Consider the following 6,256-nt stretch of genomic DNA (forward strand, 5'->3'; position numbering starts at 1 on the left):
TTAGGTTACCTTCGTAACTACCCTACAGGCTAGATGTTCTTGTCATTCTCCATCTTACAGGCAGGGAACCTGAGGCCCAGTGGTCAGAGGACAGACCCGAGGTCAGAAGGACAAGGCTGGAGAGTGCTCCCCCATGAGCTTGCTGCCTCCTGCTGGGGAGCTGCTTCCAGCCCCCTCTCCTGCCCTCTTGTCCACATTCTCTGGGCTCCCAGAATGGGAATGGCATCCTGGTCAGATGTCCCCGCACCCCTGCATGCCAGAGGCCGAGGGACATCCCAGCCCCATTGTTCAGGCCAGGAAGCCACCCCCTCCCTTAATGGCCAGGGGAGGCGGTCTTTGGGGGGAAAGTTCCTTCCCAGAGAGGTGAATGCCCAGGGAGCAGGCCCTGGCTGGGCCCAGGCCAGAAGGCACAAGCTGGTCCTTTAAGGGAGGGGCAGGGGTGGGGGCTGTGCACCAGGGGTTTCCTTATCAGAAACCCTTTCTGGGGGATGGGGGTGGACCCAGGACCAAGGGCGGCTGGTGTCAGCAGCTGCGGTGGGGGTAAGGGGCTCTTGTTTAAGGTCTGGCCTCCTCCCTCTCTGGGCTCCGTTTTCTCTGCTGTAAAGTGAGAGAGTGGGGCAGGGGCTCTCTAAGCCCCCGGGGTTCTGTGAGCCTCTGACCCCGTGGGTGAGCGCTCCCCTGTTCATCCATAACGATGCCGTGCACGCTCACGGGGGGCATCCACGCCAGGTCTGCTCCTGACGGTGAGCGAGGCACTCTCCCTTACCGCGTGTTTTGGAGGTGAGGAAGCTGAGGGACAGAGAGGTTAAGGAACACTGAAGGTCACCCAGCCTGTGAGCGTGAAGCTGGGAGGTATGCCTGGGAATCAGACTGTGGGGGCGCCCAAGACCACCAGCCAGAGCCACTGTCCTGTATCAGGGCTCACTCTCCCTTTCTCTCCTACCTGCCCCCACCAGCAGGGGGGTGGAAGCTGGATCAGGGACTGAGGAGTGAGGGCCTTCTTGCGGGGACTGAGACCATGGATGTTGCCGGAGCTCTAGTCTCTCCTTGCCTCGCCATCTGGACAAGGGCTCCAGAGCCAGCTGCAAACCCTCCCCTGGGTTAGGGAAGGCTTCTTGGAAAGAGGTGGCATCTCAGCGGAGCAGGACTAAGTGATGAGCAGGTAAAGGGAGAGGGGGAGAGGGCATTCTGGGCAGGAGGAACCCCAGGTCCAAAGAAACGCAGGGGCGCCTGGGTGGCTCAGTCAGTTAAGCGTCCAACTCTTGATCTCAGCTCAGGTCTTGATCTCAAGGTCGTGAGTTCAAGCCCGTCATTGGGCTCCACGCTGGGAATGGAGCCTACTTAAAACAAAACAAAACAAAACAAAAACCCACAAAGAACTGGAAAATCCCTAGTGCCTGACTTTTCACTTCCAGCTCCCAGGTGCATTTTCTCAGGGCTGCTTGGGCCTGTGCTGTCCTGGGGCCCCCTCTGAATTTCCTCTGGCGGGGCTGTCTGTTCACCTGCGGGGGCCTTCTGGTTCCTGTCTTCCCCACTGGACTGTCAGCCACATGCGGCTAAGGACCTGAACTCAGGAGCCTGACTGCCCCGCTCAGATCCTCCTTCTGTCCCTTGCGGCTCTGTCACCTGGCCCGAGTGTCTCAGCATTACTACCGTCATTGGTCTTATTGCTGAATGTTTCCAGCCAGGCTCACATCACACAAGGCTCATAGACTGAATGTGTGCGGGAAGCGCAACGAAGGGGCTGAGCACGGTGTGGGGGCGGGGTGGCAGGTGGGGTCTGGGTAATGGGAGAGGGGGGCTAGGCTGAGTAGCGGCCCCCAGGGACCATCTGGGAATTGGCCAGGTCTGCAGAGCGTTCAGGAGATGCCAGAAATCCAAGCTTTTGTGAAATCTCCCAGATTTGAAAGGAAGGACAAATTCTAGAAAAAGATTGGGGGTCCAGGAAAACAGGGCTGGAGGGGCTGCCATATTCACCTCTCTCTGACTTCTCACCTGCCCAAGACTCGGATATGCAAACAAGCACCTTGATATGCATATAGCCCAGTGCAGAGGCAGGGGAGTGTAGGCCTGCCCTTCCTCCTACTTGCCTTGCCTTAGGTTACCTTCGTAACTACCCTACAGGCTACTTGCCCCTTCCCTCCATGCCTTTGGGTTTTATCCGTTTTGTTCATCAAAGGATCTCCAGGGCTTAGGCCTGCACCTAGGTGCACCTTATCTGTTGAATGAAGGAGGGAATGATTAGAGGGGCCTGTGATGACGGAGGTCGATGAGGTACAGAGGAAGGATTGCGGGTCTCGCTGGATGGCTCAGTTGACCATGCACAGTTCAACGGCACCTCTTGGGGCCTCTCTTTGTTCATCTGGAGAGTGGGCGCAGCTCAGGTCCTTTGGAAAGCAATTCGACCGACTGTGCCAGAAACGTGTATGACTCACTGACCTAGTAATTCCACTCCAACCAAGGAGATATCCCTAAATATGGAAAAAAGAAAAGCTTCCTGTGCACAGATCTACCACAATATATGGTGGATGGTGTTGAAAAACTGGAAATCACAGAGATGTCCAACAAAAAGGGAATGCTAAATAAACTATGGAACTTCCACTGGACAAAATATTAGGCAGCCAATAAAACTGAGGTTTGGACAAGAGGGAACAGAAAGGAGGTGAGAGAGAAACTAGCCAGGGGAGTGCCCACGCTTTAATGGCAGGTCCAAAAGGCAGGATACTACCGTTTTGTTTTTTTTCTTTTAATATACAGTATGATCTCAGCCATGTTTAAAAAAAGTCCCCAAACAAAAAACTATGGAAGGAAATACATCAAACCTTAACAATGATTGTCTCTGGGTGGTGGGGCCGTGGGTGGTGATTTTTCTTCCTTATTTTGACTTTTCTGCATTTTTCAGATTTTCGTAAGTGAACATGTATTGTTGCTCTTATAGTCAGGGCATTAAAAACGAGAAAGAATTAGAGTTTGGGGGTGGGAGCCGATACTAAGATCCGCCCAGGTCTCTGACAGGGAAGGTCAAACTCTACCTCCTGGGCATCAGGGAAGTTTCTGGGCTTGGAGTTGGCAACCCGAGCGTCAGAACCAGGGCCGCCCGTGTGACCCTGGACAAATGTCTCTGCCTTTTGGCACCTCAGTGGTGTCTCCTGTCAAATGGATCAAGAACAGGATAAGAACGAGGCCTTCAGGAATTCTCACTGAATGAACAGAAATGGTACCGTTCTTATCAGTTTCTGGGAAGGCCGGTTCTGGTTTAAGACACCTCCAAAAGATGTCAGCATTCTTGCCAGGGGCCCCTGGGAATATTTTCAGCCCCCAGAGGTACAGATGTTCCTGACTCACTTTTGAAAGTAGAACTGGGGTGATTTCCAGAAATGTATCACCAAGCGGAGGAGAAGCACGGCTGGGGGTTAAAGGCCTAAGATCTGGTCCCAGCTCTTCCCCCACAGCTGTGTGACCTTGGGCAAGTCACTCAGCCTTACTGGCCTCAGCTTCCCCTATGCCATGGGCTCTGGATGCAGAGAGCACTACAATTCCTAACCTCTCTCTGTTGAACCCAGGCCTTTGAAGATCTGAGAGGCAGCCCCTTCCAGCCCAGGGTCCCCAGAAGCTCCCATAGGTGACCCGTGACCTCATTTCTTGTTGTTATTTCCCAGGAGAGTTGGGGGGGGGTTGGAAGGACATTTCCCAGGTGGTCTCTGGAAGCTCAGTCTGCTGTGATGGGATTGTCCTCAGTTTCCCTCAACATCCTCTGTTGTATTTGATTTCTTAGAGGGTCCAGCAGTGCGGGGCAAGGCGGGGCTGCTTCCGGGCAGACAGTGTAACCAGGCAGAGCACCCGGGCACATGCAGCCCACACCACACTCCCAGCCCGGGAGTGACAGTCACCCTGCCCTGGTGCACAAGGACCCTCAGAACCTCAGTCCTGGACATTCCCGGCCTTCTGCTCTGACACATAGCGGCTGTGTTCACACGAACCGGTCATGTCTCCGTAAGACGCAGACTGAGGACCGCAGACCTCATTATGAGCTAATTAGCCATACGGTTCCTGCGTGTCTGGTGCTCCCCGCCAGGCCGGGCTTTCCACGGAGTCAGCATTTGCATCCATTCTGTGAGATGGGCCCCAACGCTCTCCAGCACTTACAGATGGGGGATCGGAGGCTCAGAGAGGTAAAAATCTCACCCAAGGTCACACAGTCGGCCAGCGGGCAGGGCCGGGATTGAGCCCAGGCAGTCTGGCCCGAGGCCACAGTTGTGACCGTGATGCTTTGAGATCATGTAGCCTCTTGCAGTTGCTGCTTTGCCGAATGAGAAGCTCAGCACGGGTCAGTGGCTTCCCAAGGTCACACAGCAAATTAGTGCAGAGCCCAGACCTGCTTCAGACCCCTGGACTTGGGTTAAGAGCTCTTTGCGCAGGAATGCGGGTGGGTCTGTCATCCCCAGCTTCTGGGCCGAACACGGTATTTGCCACACAGGCCAGTGGATAGTGGGCTGATTGGACCCAAATAACTCTTCATTCATTCATCCTTCTACTGAGATCCTTCCTGGTGCCAAGCCCTATGCCTGGCCCTGGGGGATAGCGATGAGCAAGACCCATCTGCTGCTCATAACCGAGGGACTTCCGGGAGGAGGTAACAGCTGAGATTTGGTTACAGGGAGGTGGGAAGAATGGGTGTTCGGGGCCTAGGGAACGGCTGATGCATTCGGGGAAACCCCATGGCTTCTGGGAGGTTGGCGAAGGGGAAGGAGAGGAGGCCGCTAGGGTCTGATACTGCTGGGCCAGGGGGTGGGTGAGGGGGGGAAGGCAGATGGGGATTCCAAAGGGGGTCAGCCACTGACTGAGAGTCCATGCTAGGAGTCTGAGGCCCACCCGCTGGGAGGGAGGGCAGGGAGGGGAGATCCAGTTTAGGAAAGGATGTGTCTCCTGACTTCCTGGGTCACAATTGGAAGGGGAAGTGGGGGTTGGGGCTGGGCTGGGTGGGGCTGAGGTCATGAGGCAGGAGGGCGGGCGGCGGAGCAGCACCCCAGCCGTGGCCTGGGGGGCAACTCTGCAAAGTGCTAGTCCCTCAGAGGCAGGAAGGGGGAGAGGAAAGCGGATCTAGGCTCTGGGGTTCTCTGACCAACATCTCCCTCCTCACTCACTTTCTCACTGGCCTTGTCGTTTCTCCAATGTATCCAGTTCATTCCTGCCACAGGGCCTTTGTACCCGCTGTTCCCTCTGCCTGCTATGGCTCTTTTCTTTTAATCATTTACCTCTTCAAATGGCAGCTCCTCAGAGAAGCCTCCCGAGGCTTCCAAGCTACACTGCCCCTTCCCCATTCATCTTCCCTCCCCCAACACCACTCGATTGTTCATTATTTCCCATCACCGTGTGCCATTTCATGCCCACTTGCTCGCTTGTTCACTGTCTGTTCCCCATCTCAGGACATAAGCTCAAGAGGACAGGGGCTTGGTCGATCTGGTCCCTCACTGAATCCCCAGCTCCTGGGGACAGTGCCTGGCACCCAGTGGACCCCCAACAACATGGCACTGAGCACTATGTACTAGGCACCACCCTATGGGCAGTAACTTATTTAATTCTGAAAACCCTGTGGGCAGGGGTCAATCCTGGGTTGGTGAGGCCTGAAGCCGAATTAATCTTGGGACCTTTAAGGAAAACATACATGATTAAGAATATAAAATAGGGATTTTATATGTGCCTTGGAATGGCTATGCACATGAAGGGTGCTGGGGCTTCATGTTAAAAGACTCTGCAAGAGGGGCGCCTGGGTGGCTCAATCGGTTAAGCGACTGCCTTCGGCTCAGGTCAGGATCCTGGAGTCCCGGGATCGAGTCCCGCATCGGGCTCCCTGCTCGGCGGGGAGTCTGCTTCTCCCTCTGACCCTCCTCCCTCTCATGCTCTCTGTCTCTCATTCTCTCTCTCTCAAATAAATAAATAAAATCTTTAATAAAAAAAAAAAAAGACTCTGCAAGGTTTGGATGCCATAAAGCTTTTACATCTGTGGCATACGTGGATGACTGATTAGCTTTCCACAAATGACTTACCTTCTCTGGGCCTCCGTTTCCCCCATTTTGAGAGGCCCCCTGCTCACCCATCAGGGGTTTTATTTGAGTGGAAGGATTCTGGAATTGTTCATTCATTCATTCACTCATTCAAGAGACACCGAAGCTCTACTATGTGCCGGGCCCTGCGCCAGGCCCTGAGGACAGAGCAGTCAAAACAGAGCCGCTGTTCCCTCTGTTCCTGTTGGCAG

The sequence above is a fragment of the Mirounga angustirostris genome, unplaced genomic scaffold (assembly GCF_029215605.1).
Source record: "Mirounga angustirostris isolate CCGP_5_RB_7025 unplaced genomic scaffold, mMirAng1.0.hap1 SCAF_5, whole genome shotgun sequence".
In the NCBI taxonomy this organism is placed as follows: Eukaryota; Metazoa; Chordata; class Mammalia; order Carnivora; family Phocidae; genus Mirounga; species Mirounga angustirostris.